At 45.4% G+C, this 15,880-nt stretch overlaps 1 protein-coding gene and 1 long non-coding RNA gene across 2 annotated transcripts in view; one reads left to right on the plus strand and one right to left on the minus strand.

The window, feature by feature from the left end:
- Positions 1 to 15,880, plus strand: part of PRKCG (protein kinase C gamma) — a 1,699,783-nt gene that overhangs the window by 1,601,670 nt on the left and 82,233 nt on the right. The gene's annotated exons all lie outside the window — the stretch shown is intronic.
- Positions 1 to 15,880, minus strand: part of LOC138526651 (uncharacterized) — a 112,621-nt gene that overhangs the window by 35,158 nt on the left and 61,583 nt on the right. Inside the window, exon 2 of the long non-coding RNA XR_011283693.1 lies at positions 12,810 to 13,010. This is a non-coding gene — a long non-coding RNA (uncharacterized lncRNA). The remainder of the gene's footprint in view (positions 1 to 12,809; positions 13,011 to 15,880) is intronic.

Raw genomic sequence — 15,880 nt, forward strand, 5'->3', positions numbered from 1 at the left:
CAGCTTAAATAAAACGACCGTGCAAAAGACAGAGAACCAAAGAAGAAACATATACACAGTTTAGAGGTGGGCAGGTCACGCCCGGTGAGGAGGAGTTTCTGGTTCAATGGTTAGGGCAATAAGAAAGTCGGCCATGGGGGACAGTGAGAGATGTGGACTCACTCTTTCTTTCTTTCTTTCTTTCTTTCTTTCTTTCTTTCTTTCTTTCTTTCTTTCTTTCTTTCTTTCTTTCTTTCTTCCTCTAAACCGCTCTTCCACAATCACATAGATTCTGGAAAGGCTGCCGGGTGCCTCTTCTAGCATTTTTTTAATCTAAATACTTATTTTTTTTAAAGTTTGTTTGTTTTATTTGTGTTTGACAGAACAAAAACAGACAGTCGTATCCATATCTTAGTATAGCATTACAGGTAGAAGGGAGTGTAGTGCGCCACAGCGCCCTCAAGAAAGTCGTACCAGCTTTGGGTTATAGACATTATGTACGTTGGCACAGCATGCAGCATTTTTATCAAGTACTCGGCGTAGCCAGACCCCTTCCAGCCCTCCCCCTATCTACATGGAGGTACGTCGTTGTCCGGGACCGGCTGGTCCTTCTGCAGGTTGCCAAGGTAGGAACGGAAGTCACATCATATGTCTTTGGGCCTGGACGTGCCGGGCATGGTAGATAGGTACAGTTCCTTGCACTCATCTGCCCAGATCATGTTGGAAAGCCATTCCTGTTGCGTGGGCAGTTTACAACGTCTGGATATCACGCACCCCATGTTTAGCAGTGCTCAGATATGCTTTCCCTGGATGTCTCCCACAGTCCAAATAGTGCCTCCATATGGGAGTATGTCAGTGGGTGCTGACTATCTCTGACAGTGTGTCAAGTACCTGTTTCCAAAAGTTCTGGAGCTTAGTCATGTGTAGTCTGCGTCATGTGTAGATGATCAGCCTCATCGTCTTTGCATCGAGGGCACCCACTTGTTTGGTCCGGATATATTTTCCGGAGTTTGTCAGGGGTGTAGTAGAGTAGATTCAGGGTTTTACATTGAATGAGCTTGATCCTGGAGTTAAGGCACACGGTTTTAGTAAGTGAGCACATTCTATGCCATTGCATGTCTGTAATTTCAACATTCATCTCCTCTGCCCATTGTACTCGTGCGGGGGGGGGGGGGCACTTTCCCCGCCACCTTGTCCATGATCATCCTGTAAAGTGTTGCTAACACTCTGCAGCATCCTTCTGGGTTGCATATGTATGACAGGAATTCATTTTCTACCGCCTCATCTGAGTGAGCGTCTCATAGTTTGGCTCGAATCCTATATAGCTGCAGGGTGTCAATTGTGGTGTTCATGGTACCCTGTTTCCATGTCTGTCTTGTGCAAAACCGTCCCTCCAGGAATAGGTCACCCACTGCCTGACACCAGAGTCCTCCCCATCTTCCCATAAGTGTGTTGTACCAGTTGGTCCTCAAGCCCGGAATCCTCGCCAGTGGCAGCCACTTGTAGTAAGGGCGAGGTGCCCCTGTGTGTATGAAGATACCACACCATGCAAGCAGTGTGGTTTGTAATGGGTGGAAGGGGCAGTCATCTGTGTATTTCCCATCTAGCAGTGAAGTACTGCCAACTGCCTGATGGGGGACACGCCCTCAGTTCTGTACCAGTATGTCAAGTATTTTGCTTGGGCAGCTAGCCAGTATGCTTCCAGATTTGGTGCAGTAATTCCCCCTTTTCATATGGGAGGCCCAGGTCCACCCATTTCTTATGGACTGCCCCTGCATGCCATAGAAACTGCGCAAGTACGCCGCAGAATCTGGTGAAGTACTCCTTGCCCAGCCATATGGGTACATTTGCAAATAGGTATAGTAGTTTGGGTAGGAGTATCATTTTGATCAGAGCTAGAGTGCCTGTCACTGAAAGCGGGGCTGCCCTCCACCGAGAGACCCTGCCCTGCCAAATAGGTTTCATTTGCTGTGTAGTTTTGGTTCAGTAAAGCTTTTTAATCCCTGGTTGCAAGGATCCCCAGGTACCGAATCCCGCCCGGTGACCACTTTAGTGGGTATGTCCCCGTGGGCCTGCCCTTTGTTCTGTGAGGGGGAATATTTCCGATTTATCGTAATTAATTGTAAAGCCAGAGGAGGTCCCGAACTCTGTTATATCCTGTATTATTGGCTCTAGGTTTACGCTGGGTTCTCTTATGTACAGTAGGACATCATCCGCATAGAGCGAGATGATGTCTGGAGGGCCTAATAGTCTGATACCACTGTTCCTGTGCCGTTCACAGATCATGTCCACCATTGACTCAATAATTAGAGCAAAAATAAGTGGTAACAGGGGGGAGCCCTGGCGTGTACTCCTCTCTAACCGCAGTAGACCTGAGAGTTGTGTGTTCCCTGCCACTCTAGCCGTTGGGTTTGTGTATAGGAGTTTGATGAATGTTATTCTATTTTCGCCTAGGCCACATTTCTCTTGGATAATGAATACATATTGCCAGGAGACCATGTTAAAGGTCTTTTGTGCATTTAGGGTCACCGCTACCGCCACAGTATCCGGTTTGATACGTGCCATTATATTGAACAGGCGGCAGATGTTCAGAGCTGTGGACCTGCCTGGTGTAAATCCTGCCTGATCACTGTGTACTAAGTGCAGCATAAGGGGAAGGATTCTGTTTGCAATGATTGTGGCGAAGATTTTCGTGTCCACATTGATTAGTGACAGGGATCTGTATGACCCGCACTCGTTAGCCGGTTTGACAGGCTTTAGAAGAATTATTATGGTCGCTTCTCTTGTGTCGGGTAGTTCTGAACCTCTCAGTTCATCTTCCCACTGTTTCAGTAAGTGGTGAGCTAGTGTTGGGCCGTAAGCCATGTCAAATTCGGCCGTTAGGCCATCTGGTCCCAGGGCATTGCCCCTTGGGAGTTATCCTATTACCTTGATTATTTCCTCTGCCGTGAAAGGGACGTTAATTTCTTCCCTGCCCCTCTCGGATAATGTGGAAAGCGGTATTCCTTCAAGTATCGCTTCAATGACTTGCGTCCCCCATTTCGGGGCTGTCTTATACAATTTCGCATAGAATTGCTCAAACACTTCTAGGATCTCTTGGTCCGAGTGCTTGCTTACACACTTTTCACTTAGAATTTCCTCAATGTAAGGGGCGGTCCTTCTCTGCCCGTACCAGTCGAGCTAGCATCCTGCTGGGCCATTTGCCATCCCTGTATCATCTGGCTGCTGTTGGTCTTGTAAAGTATCTAGCCTCCCTGAGTGCAAGGGACTGAAATTGTTCTAATGATGAGCATATGTTGGTCATGGGTGTAGAGTCTGGGTTGGATGTGTGGGTGCTTTCAAGTAGTTTGAGTTGGAGCTCACAGTTGGTCGATTCCTGTCTAATTGTTTTTAAGATGCCGAATTCTTTAGCCATCGCCATTCCCCAATTGTAGGTCTTGAATGCTTGCCATATAATACCATATGATGTTTCCCCGGGTGTATTATGGAGGAAGTAGGTACATATGTCCCCCTCAAAGTCTGCTTTAAAAGCAGCGTGAAGTGGTGTTAGCCCCCCCTCCCAGCGAGAGTGACATGATAACAGGCGAGTGCTCTGAGAGCGTGCGGGGTATGAGGGTACAGCTGGATACTTTACCCACCAAATGTTTTGGGATTACTATCAGATCGATACGGGAGGCCATGTCATGGATGGATGCATAGAATGTGTACTGGCGGACGTGTGGGTTCATAACCCTCCAAATGTCCTTTAAGTCAAGCTTCCCCATTTGCTCAATGAGGCTGCGGCTACTTCTAGACAGTGGTTTAAGCACTGTCCCAGTATAGCCCTTGGTCTATTATGCAGTTCATATCCCCCCCATAGCACCAGAATCAGTGGTTATGTACGGATAGTGTCTGCTTTAGCCACGTAGAAGTTGTGTAAGTCCACATTCGGTCTGTATGTATTAACTATCAACAGCTCCACACCCTACAGCACTGTGTGTGCTATCACATATCTGCCCTCCCGGTTGATACACACAAATTTGAGTGCTTTATGTATCAATATGATAACCCCATGGGACTGGGTTGAGTACACTCTGAAGAATCTGTTGGGACCACACGTGGGTGCAATCTGGCTGTTCGCAGCCGCACTAGCGTGTGTTTCTTGGATGAAGAGGACATTAACCCAGTGTTTCCTGGCATAGGCCATCACTTTGTGGGCCTTCGTGTGGTTTCCCAGGTCCCTGACATTTCAACTCATCAAGATAATCCCCCTCATGAGATAACTTTGTGGTGTCCCACCAAGTTATAGTGACTGCTGTCCCGAATGTCCGGTCTTAGCAAGGATCCCTTCCCTGACCTATTGTGTCTGCCAAAACACTTTTTACATTTCTTTCCCCCCCAACTATTCCCACCCCTTCCCACTCTCATCCCTCCTCACCCAACAGGCGTACACCTCAGAACTGGGTGGCCCTCATAAACCAATTGTACAGTGCAGAACTGCATAGGAGAGCTATGCTATCACCCATTGTCTACTGACAGAATAACATGTCAACATATTTCACCATAGACCTTAAAGGAATGCGATTTCTGTGAATAGGTGTTGTTCCCAGCTGGTTCTTCGATCTCATTGCTGCTGTGGGGTAGGGGTATATGTGCTTCGATGTAGCGATGTAGTCAACAGCCTCCGTAGGTACTGCAAATAATAGTGTTTTCCCTTGGTGTTGAAATCTCAGCCTTGCATGGAACAAAATCGCGTATTGCCCCGATCTGTCCTCAGTAGTTTATTCACACCTGAAAATGTTTTTCATTCCTGCTGAACTGCTGTAGAGAAGTCTGGGCAGATGTGGACGACCGCTGATTCGTATCGTATGGTACTCCTTTCCCTAGTCAGTCGAAGGATGAGGTCCTGGTTGTGATAATTTAGCAGTCGAATCAGCACTGGCTGGGGCAGGACATCAGGTTTTGGTCTAACCGCAGGAGATCTGTGAGCGTGCCCCACCACTTTGGCAACCTGCCTTGTGAAGTGTTCAATATTGCCCTTCTTTTTATGTGGCCCACTGCCCTTTGTCATGGGCACATTGGGGGAGCTGCTTTTCCTCCCAGTCCTAGTTCTGGATGCACACTTGGGTGGGGGGCCACTATCTCTAGGCCCTCTGGAGTCAGATCAGTATCGGAAAGGTGACTGGTGTTGGAGTCCATTGTGCAGAGCCCAGCCCCCAGTGCCATGGGGCCCCTCTGAATCGATGTAGCGGGGGACAGAGGTGGGTTCGGGGGTCCTAAAGATCTGCTCCCTACTGGTGGTGTTTGCCATGTCCAACCTTGTATCTGGCCTCCAATACCCCTCCGTGGTCCTGGGGGGTAGATGGGTGGTTGCTGGCCAGTCTTTGACCTCCATTCATGCAAACCAAAGGGTGTCCCCTATCCCCCTGGCAAGTCCCAGTATTATGAGGGAGCGAGTGTTCTGGCCTGTCAGGTTCCCTGCACCGGACTCACCGCAGAATGCAGCACCAGGGTCATGTGGTGTGCTCTGGCATAATTTTGCCCCTCTACGCAGGGTGTGCGTCTGTGCTGCCCTGGAATCCGTGGTGTTCACAGTATGCCTAGGGAAATGACGGTTCTGCCCAGTGGTGTGTATTTCTGAAAGTTGTGGGTCTTGTTTCTGGTTGTCAGCGCAGCTCCTCCCTTGCATCAGGCAGCACACGCCACCCACAGGGAGCTGCAAATTCGATCTGGCGTGGAAAGCGTTAACCCCAGTTATCAATCTTTTTCCTCCAGTGGCCTGGGTGAGTGTTATTCTTCTGGAGCCCGGCAGGGGACCAGCGGGAGCGTGGGAGCGCCACCAGCACTGCCGTCCCTGTTGTTGTTTGCCCCCTTGGCGGAGGCTCCCAGCCTGCGTCCTGCTGTCTAATGGGCGTGCCAGGGGCTGATGTCCCCGCTGCTCTCCACGCTTCCTGCCCCGTCAGAAGAAGCACACAGGCCGCTTCAGGTCTGGCCGCCGTTGTCACCGCTATGTTGGGGCACACGGTGCCTAAGTCGTGCCATCTTCGATGACATGTGAAACCTGTAGCTATGCAGACCTTAATCTGGCTCGACCCAAAACTCTGATGCTTCCTTCACACACCTGCATAAACCCACAAACTAACTGGCTCTGAGACGAGAGAAGGCTCGGCTGCCTCTCCACACGGCGCCCGTAGTAGCTGCAGCCCAACATGAGATAGCTGAGAAACTCAAGCTGCGGCAGTATGGCAAGATTCTTCTCCTGAAACCATCGGCCGCTCCCAGTGCGTGGTGTGTCCTCCATTTTTCCAGGTGCATCCCGCTTTTTAACACACGAAAATGAACACCTAGAAAGCTCCATATAGGCTTCTGATGAAGAGGACCATCCTCGAAACGCGTAAAGCCTCACAATATTGAATTGGTGGATTGTATTTTTGCTCGCCATAATATTTGTTCATGCATATGTAATTAAAAATACTTGCTTATTTTAAACACAGTTTGTGTTTCTAGAACTTTTTGCTTTCTGAATGTATTTCTTATGGACCATGTTATTGGAAATGTAGCTTACCATTTTGAATGTAGTATCATTGATGTCTAATTACCACCTTTTTGGTGGATCATAGATAGAGTGCAGGGGACGGGAGAATTCCTACATTGGACCCTCTTTTTTTGCTCCATGTTTGTTGTGAGACCTTGTGCCAAGGTCTTTTTCTCCTCCCCAGCACCTCAAAAATCTGAAGCCAGCCTGTCTGGACTAACCTACTATCTTAAAATGTGCTAATACACAAGGTGTGCACCTTCTACCCAATTTGTTCTAAACCCACAAACTAAAGCCAACATTACATTCAGCAAATATCAAAGGCATCGGGCCACCCGATTTCGCGAATACTTTACAAGCACAAATCCACTCGCCACAAACGTACTTACTATTTCCCCTCCTGACAGTATTGCGTCGGTTTTCAGACATGGGGCCACATTACAACTGTGCCAGTCCGGAAACACTGGTGCTGGTCTGGCACCAGTATTTTCCGGACTGGCACAGTACGACACTGAGGGTGGGTGCCGTCCCGCCTGCCAGGGTCAGACCCTGGCAGGCGGAACGGCACCCGCCCACAAAGTTTCAAGGAAGCACCAGCACCGTTGTTAAAGGCGCTGTTGCTTCCGTGGTCCCCATGGGGACTTACAAAATTACCGGCGCCTGACTTCCGGCCGGAGAAGCTCCTTGTTGCCTCCCTAAATACAAAAAATTCAAATAACTGGAGCATGCTGGGGAAGTGCCTCGGGTGGCTGGAACAGCGTGCAAGGATTGTGTATTCTTGCCTGCTGTTCCAGCCACTTGAATGGCAGTGCCCCTCCCCGGGTGCGAATGCTCATCGGCCTATGCACAATGCTAGTTTGTGTTTCGCGCTTTGGCCCAGGTGTCTGGAGACTGCAATCAGTATTTCTTGTTCTCAATCTTGTGCATGTAGCTTGAGTTGTTGAAGTGCTTGGAACCGTAATTAGCTCACTGTTTGTTTAGCTTCCAAGAAATATAGGCTGGATTTGATGTTTCTGTTGCATTAAAATTCATGTATGATAATTATTTCCTTTTATGTTTAGGTGGATTGAGTGGAACAGGAGAGTGAGGGGACCAGAGGGGAGCAGAGTGGATGGGTGTGGGGGGGAGTAATAGTGATCAGCGATTGGTTATGTTTATACTGGAATATCCATGAAGCTAGGTGACGATTTATGCGGCCTCGTCCTGGACACCTGTAGGTAGCGACTGCCTCCTTTTATGCCCTGAAGGTGTTCGCCCTTACGGTCAAGTGCTTTTATTTACAGGGGACGCACATTTTCAGTATGCAACTTGTCCTCAGCAACAGGGGCTGACAACATTGAACAGGGGTGTTCCTTTTTAACTCTCAAGTCATTTAGGGATCGCACATCACTTTCCCACGTGTCCTGTTTGTTTGCATTGACAGTGCTTTTAATGTGAAGTCCAGATTTTTCGGACACTAAAGAAGCCTTGGTGGGGTGACCAATGTCTTCTTTATCCTTGACAGTTGGTGAGTTTAGCCACCACTTATTTTTAATGATTTTGGTAGTCTGTGCACTTTTGCACAACTGATTATCTTTTTCTCAACTAAATGTTTGTTATATTTCTGCACAGGATCCACCTGAAAATTGGTCCTGATGAAGGCGAAATAATTATACTCTTCGTCGAAACGTCCATCACGAATAAGCACGGCATGCACTTACTGATCTCTGTCCTAGTTTAGACATCACCCTGCCAGTTAATTTCCTCTAGCCTCTGCTGATCTTTAGGAATTTTATTCCTCTATTATTTTTATGGACTCATTTTACATTAGTTAAATTCATATTAGAAGAACTGTGTTGGATAGATGATTTATTTTGTAGGCCAATGATTGAGTCATGACTCAGGTTCGGTAAAATGTCAGCTTTGCACTTTCACAGATTTATTGCAATTTTCAGTTCATGATTGAGGTTATTTTGTTCTTTCTGGTCATTTGTTACGTTCCTTTATTTTCTTGCCTTTTTAAATCTTAATGTTGTCGCGTTTTGTTATACATTTTGTAACCTGCAGCCCAATCACCATGAGTATGTATACATTCAATTATTGAGTATGTGTGATGAAATTTAACAATTTTGTACTGCTCTGTGTTTGAAATAACTATTGATGCATCAGAGATTACCCCATGAATTAATCCATTTAGTGGTTTAGTAGTATATATGCATGAAATTCAGGCCATTCCCATAGGAACACCTTTTTGTAATGTTTGGTTCGGACAGTGTTTGGGGATTTCAACAGTCCAAAAAAGGAGTTACACAAGTACACGCAAATTAATTTTGAAAGGAATGCAAGAAAGCTGTTTGATGTGTATGTGAAAATTACAGAATACCAATATATTTCAGAATTTAACAACAGTGTTGCAATAAGTGATATTAATGAGCTATGTTCTCAGGCCAAGAAAAGCTATACATTGTCATTGACGAACGGCAGAGTTTAAAATAAAAATCTACACATTACACAAAAAGAAAATAGTCTGATTAAAACATATACAAATTATTCACTTCAGGATATAATGCCAAACTTTGCAAAACACAGTGACAGGAGATAGTTTAAAATTGAGAAAGAGGTTGATACATTAGGTATTTAAGAGCACAGGTGCAATAGCTGTAGTCTGCCATTCGTTGTTCCTATTCTTCTAACACACCCCAACTGTACTCGACTTTATTAGGCTGGTAAACTACCCAAAAAGTGCTCAAATGTTATTCTAAGTTTTGTGTATTCTGTGTTCCATGCGTGAATGCATTGTGTATCTTTGCTCAGTTCAATACAATGTTTCTATAGCCTTTCAATTATCTACCATGATGGCGTCTGTGAAAATATCCCAGTCTTCACAGCTTTAGGAAAGACTGTGGGTCAGTCCTGTGTAAATAGCCAGTTTGCATTGTCTGGTATTATTGATATTGCACTTTAGAGCTGGTGTGTGAGGCCTCTCAATTTTAAACTATCGCTTATAAATGTGTTTTACCGAGTTTGGCATTGTATCCAAAAGTGAATAATTTGTATATGTTTTAATCAGACCAATTTTTGTGTGATGATTGTGTTTATTAATTACCAAAGACAGATTTGGCCAACACGTATTTCGTTGAAACGTTGAAATTCTTCAGGGCCATTTAATCCTTACCTTGTGTTCCATCATCAGAGGACAATTTACACATGACATGATAAGTGTTAAATTATATACACTTGTCGAACAGTAAAATGGGATATTCCTTGAATGTGTATTGTATGCAGCAAAGTTGTACAGTGTTTACATCACAAAACATATAATAGTTATACATTGCAAATAAAATTGGTCAGATCCCAAAACAAATATAAAATAAAACACAGAGAGAGAGAAAAGGTCAAAGTATATAAGACATATTAATTCCGTGAATATTGGAAACAAATATATAGCATGGCTGGAAATGCGGGCTAGAACTCACATTGTACCACCACCATCTTCCCACCCACCCGAGGCCCTTTCCCATGTGCCGCCATCTTGATTGTGGGGAGGCAAGAGAGAGCCCTGGGCCAACTCAGGATCGCATCATTCCTAGATTGAGCAATTGAACAGGGTAATAGTAAGACCTGGGATTTTAACTGGTCCAGAGCCACGTGACGGTTTCCATAGTACTTTGAGATTTAAATGTTAACGTGCATTAGGAGAATTTATTTATGGTGAATTGACGGCTGTCATAGGCACTTGGATTTATTGCTAGGATGTGAAAAGCATAGGGGTAAAGTAGCAGTGCTCAAACCCAGGGCAGCGCTTGAGGCGAGGAAAAAAACTTCCCACACGCCCTGGATCAAGTCGGGGGGTGGGGGCGGGGTGCCTAGCAGTGGAACTCTATTATAGTGATTATCTACCTGCTCCCGTGCTCGAGCGGGAAGTTAATCACTTCAATAGGGCGCCAGTGCCAAACCAACATATGGCAGCCTTTCAAAGGCTGTCCCATGCTGGTTTAGGATCAACGCCCTTTTATAATGAAATGTGTCCCGCTCCCATGCTGGAGTAGCCGGCCATGGAATTGTTTCTTTCACCTGCCAAGCTCCTTGCACGTGCATTCACTTTAATCCGCTCTCACCCACCCAAAATAAAATCTTCTGTTTTCCAGGGGTCAAGTCCTAAAAATAAAGGTGGGGGGAATCATCAACAAATGCAATGGTATGCGACGTCACCAGCAATTAGCATATCGAGGTGAAATATACACATGTCATTAAATTGGCTTTGCATAACCACCCAAATTGCACAGGACGAATGGCATTTTCCTTTCATACAATCAACACACACACCCAAAAGCAAGAGAGGATATTGGGCCTCATTACACGGTAGGCGGTAACCATGGCGCTATTAGCGCCATGGTTGCCGCCGGTATTTTACTGTGTCCGCCTTGGTGGATGGCGGAATTACCGCCCCACTCCAAGGTGAGCGGGGCGGTAATTCCCCATTCACCAAGGCCCTTCCCATTCCCATTTCTGCCCCCATAGGGCATAATGGGAATGGGGAAGGCGCTAATTACGGTACCGCAATTAACACCAAGGTCCGTTTGCTGGTTCGTTTTTTAACGCCTGCTAAAGGCAGGCGTTAAAGTACCAACCCACAAAGGGACCTCGTAATAAGGCGGTAAGGGTTAACGGTCACCGGTAGCATTAGCAGTGACGGTTAACCCTTACCGCCTTCCGTGTAATGAGGCCCACTGTCTTCTAATAGTCTTTTTGAAAACGTTAAAAGGTGTGCATGTTTTAAACTCCAAGAACCAATACAAATGTTTTCCCTGGAACATGCAGTACCGAAATGTAACATTTCACCTTTAGTTTATTTTTCATCAGGTTAGGGTGCAGTGGTGAAGTGTCAGGCCTGTAAACCGGATGACTGCAGTTCGATCCCTGAAGTTCGCTTTAATTCTTAAAATGAAGGAAGACTTTCATTGTTTGATTTTAGCTGGGGAGAATGAGTCCACCCTCTGAAAAAAGTAGGTGGACTCCGTCCACCCACGTGAACCCTCGCCTTTAGCCCTGCTCTTTTCACCCGCCCAGACGACTAAAAGGACTGAGAGGTTGCTGAGTTTATCTCTACTGCAGATTGCATGAGGCAGGCAAAAGACTTGGGATGCAATAGGTCGCAGTGCCTGTAGATGGCGCCAGCTGTGAGCTCTGCACACACCTTGCGCATTCTGGTATTTGAACGGATCTTTATGTAGATAAATGGGTATCTTCCGCAAAATCGGCAATCTCCTTTCCTTTCTTGCCAACCTGCCCATCGCCTGGGCAGCATTACCGCCACCTGGTCGTCAGAGTGCAAAGAGTTGCTGACTAATTCTTCACCTATACAGCCCAGCCCTGTCTACACAGCTCATTAGGTATCGCTGTTATTTGTTAACGTCACAACTTCCAAGTTCAAAACCCTTCAGGGACATGCTCTGTATCTTGGTTTCCTGGCTCATAGATGGGTTATAAATTAAGTGGTCTATTTAAACTCTGCCATACAACAAGAACTTCAAACTACTCATTAAATCTTGTGACCGCAGCGCCTGCAGTCCTGTAGTAGGAAGGCCAGACTGCAAACACAGCTGAACTCGCAACCTGCTTTTTGGCTAACTGCACAAAAATCCGAGACTCGCTTGAAGTGGAAAAGGTCACAGCTTACACCTACACGCTAGCCAGGCTCTGATAACAATCACCAAACAATTAATGAAACAATTAAACAATTAATCACTTCCTACCCCTTATTCCCTCCCCTCCCCCTCAATTCCTCTCAAACTTCATTCCCGCTTTCTCCCCCATCTGCCCAAGGGCAGGCCCCTCTTTCTTCAATACATCGTCTCCCTTTTTGTGCCTCCCAGGCTAGCCTGTTCGTGCTAACAGCATCACCCCCCCCCTCCTTTACCACGCTAAAACCCCTTTTTGCTTACACCAACCATCCTCCATAAGGCCGAAGCTGCAGACCATTAGGGAGTGTAGGTGGTGATGAAAGGACTGTAACAAGGAAAAGTAGGACTAGGAGTAATAGTCACTGGTGAATAATTGAGACATGACTCCAATTTCCATCCCACTCACTAGAGTCCTTACAATGTGGGAAACACTGAAGCAGAAAGGGAAACCAGCGACCAGCCAGAAATAAAGACACAGGACAGCGCTGCAATACAGGCAAGCTTTTTACTGAAAGAGCAAAGCCAATGTGTCTACTGCCTGTTACCATCCTCCCCAATGTACAGATGGACATAGGACAAGGAAGAACACAGGCGAGAACAGGTGTCTGTTCAGAACATGTAAAAGAGACAAACACACAGATACACTGACCTACCTCAAATTGATTGACCTGTCAATCAGAAGGACGATTCCTTGCTCAAGAGCATGCATGGGACAAACATGTCTAAATAACTTAGAACAAGCAACAGCCAACGGACCTTGATCAACCACATGCAATAAGCAACTTTTCGAATTCCAGAGGACTCATTTTGGATATTGCAGAACATGTCTTCAGGCATCAACAGATCTCTTCCTACTGGAAAGATGCAGAGAAACAGAAGTCTTAAAAGTCATCTTTGAGACCACGAAAGTCTTCCCACAAATTGAAATCTACATTTGTCTTGACCTACTACAGTCTTATAGCATGCATACCTGCTGTTAATTGCACAGAAGCGCAAGTTGATAACTGAGCAAAGCAAGGGCATTATTGAGGACTCAGGTCTATTAACAGGTTGGTATAGCCTGTAGGTGCATTCCGTCCCGCTATTAGAACTAGGATATTAAACCTGGTCATTTTGACCAAAGTGATGAAAGCCAAAAAATAAAAGGAATGTTGCAGGGACCACAGCACATTCTGAGCTCACCTGGCATCACAACTAGAAAGGAAAACACGAAAAATGTCCACCAGGAAAATGGGGGGATGGGTATTCCAGAGACAATTTTGCTTTCTGTTTCTGCTTTTATTGTTGTGGGAAGGGACCAAGGAAGTGAGAAAGAGACAGGGGAGCCATAGCTGGGAAGGCGAGAGGAACGGATACAGCCCAGAAAGGCAGAGGTTTGGAGATGCTGAAACAGGAGCTGGGCTTAGAATGCAGACCAATAACATGTATTAATATCTGCATTCCAAGGCCTCTTATGCATTGAGGCATGGCTCCCGGGTGCAAATAGGAAGTAATGTCTAGTCGAAATAGTATGATAGGGCAACAAGCACTCACTCTGAGAGGATTAGGAGGCCTAGGAGAAAAATGGAAAATAGGAAACTCAGAAGGCACTTGGCTGTTAAGGATTCATCAGATAAAAGCAAAACCAAAGGTTGATGGCTGGAAGGTTTTGAATGAATCATATAAGCAAGAGGTTATATAGATGGAGCGCTGCTGTTTACACTTCTGCTAGCATGTTCTATTTCTTTATATATCTTAACTCACAGTGTATCAGGTTTCTGGTGTGGGATGTTTTAACCCACTAGTCCAGGCCCTGGAACATTACTGTGCGCTGTGTGCATCAGGAACATCAGAATGACCGCCGGAAAGCATTATGCGTGCTAAAAATCACCCAGAAGTGCGCAGGAAAACCTGAACAATAGGCTGCCAATCCACTTTTGCCTATGTCATTGGTACCACAGGAGACCACTGCCAAAACCGATCATTTGGCTGCCCACAGAGGAAAATTAAACTATTTGAGAAAAAGCAGTCTTGCATGGCAAGAGAAACACAGAGCTGCTTGAAAATCAGTTTTTCTTGGCTGTTAAATTTGCAAAAATCATGGTTCCCAAACCTCACAAAAGATCCAACCTCCATGTTGGGTGTTAAGCATCATTTTACTTCAAGAATCCACCTAAGTACAATGTCATCAGAAGTACATTAATCAGAAGAAAATCCACATTGAAGGAGGCTTGCTTGGAAAAATATGTTAGAAATGGGCACAATATCGCTGCTCGCCTGTGTCAGAAGCTGGTGATTTACTTATACTGTCATTTAAACTTCTACATTAAGATCTAAGTATGGAAAATAACTCCTATCAAAAGCAATAGAGGTGGATACAATTCAAAACTATATTTTAAAATGGCTGGAATTAAGAGATTTGTGGATATATTTGAAAACATGTAATTTGTATTTTAGGACAAGACTATTTAAACACTGTTTTAAAAGTGAGTAAAGTTAGCCACACTGAGCTTCAAAGACATTCCACACCTTCTACCCAACAAAGGAATCTTCCCCCCTGCTCTGCTGAGAAACTGGCAGGGGTGTGTGAAAGGACCTGGTAGGGGGACTTTGGCCTGTTGCTCTGAGTGGAGACAAAGGACTCCCTTGAACTGAAAGGAAATGCTAATTTTGGGCGTCAATAGAAATCAGCCCTGGCAAGAAGAAGCTCAAGTTTCTCTCTGGCTCAGCCAAGCCTTGGAGGTGGGCCCAGACTGAGATGTGGATTTTAAACTGGAGAAAATATATGTTTGAGGAAAAGACTTATAGAAAATTGTGCCGAACTGGCAAAAATATGGAATTTAGAGGTTATTAAAATGGAAAAGTTGCTCACAAGTAGAAACTACTCTGGAATGTGTGCAATGTTCAGAGACTGAACCACGAAAATGTTGATATTGTAGCAATTGTGATTATGCTAGGAATATGAAAATGTACAGGAATATGCCCAGATGGTATGTGCATGTATGTGAGGAAATTGGTACAGAACTGACACTGAGTAACCGACCAAAAGCGCGAAAAATTGTAATTTGTGAACCAAAGCTCTCCAGAAGATGGGACTTTGACGGATGCGTGCCTTATTTAATTTGGGATGTAAATATGTAATATTAGCAAGTTGATGTTATTGTGAATATGTTTTTTTATGAAAAATAGATTTTCTGGGTAGAAACAAAGGGGAGGGTTTTCTCCCTGGACCATAAACATGACACATCATGACACATCATGACACACTGTTTCCTTCTCAAATCAAGAGCGAGGGAATACCTGAACCAATAGGATTCTTAGAGGGTTGGGCATAGTATAATCAGCCTACCCACCCCCTTGAGAAATACATAAATAGGGACTGTTGAGGGCACAGAGGAACACACACATTCACCCATCACTGATCTACTGGCAAAGCGCTCTGAAGGAGAATCCAGACTCCAGAACTATCCAGACTCCAGAACCCTGAAGCAAAAGGCCCAATCCAAAAAGCTGAATCCTTCTCAGCTGGCCTTTAGAATCTTGCAACCTGATTTTAATCCCAAACTTCCATGGGGCCCAACCAATTCAACAGCCTGGCCGTACTGTTTTGCTGCTTCTGGCCAATAACCATTGCTAGAACCCAGAGATCCAAACCAGTAGAGCAGAGCTGTAACCCAGAACCAACTCATCAGATCCAGAACCAGAGGCCGCGCAGAGACCAGAGTGCCTTGCTGAGAGCAGAACC

Source organism: Ambystoma mexicanum, chromosome 1q, assembly GCF_040938575.1.
Source record: "Ambystoma mexicanum isolate Mex_15411 chromosome 1q, UKY_AmexF1_1, whole genome shotgun sequence".
In the NCBI taxonomy this organism is placed as follows: Eukaryota; Metazoa; Chordata; class Amphibia; order Caudata; family Ambystomatidae; genus Ambystoma; species Ambystoma mexicanum.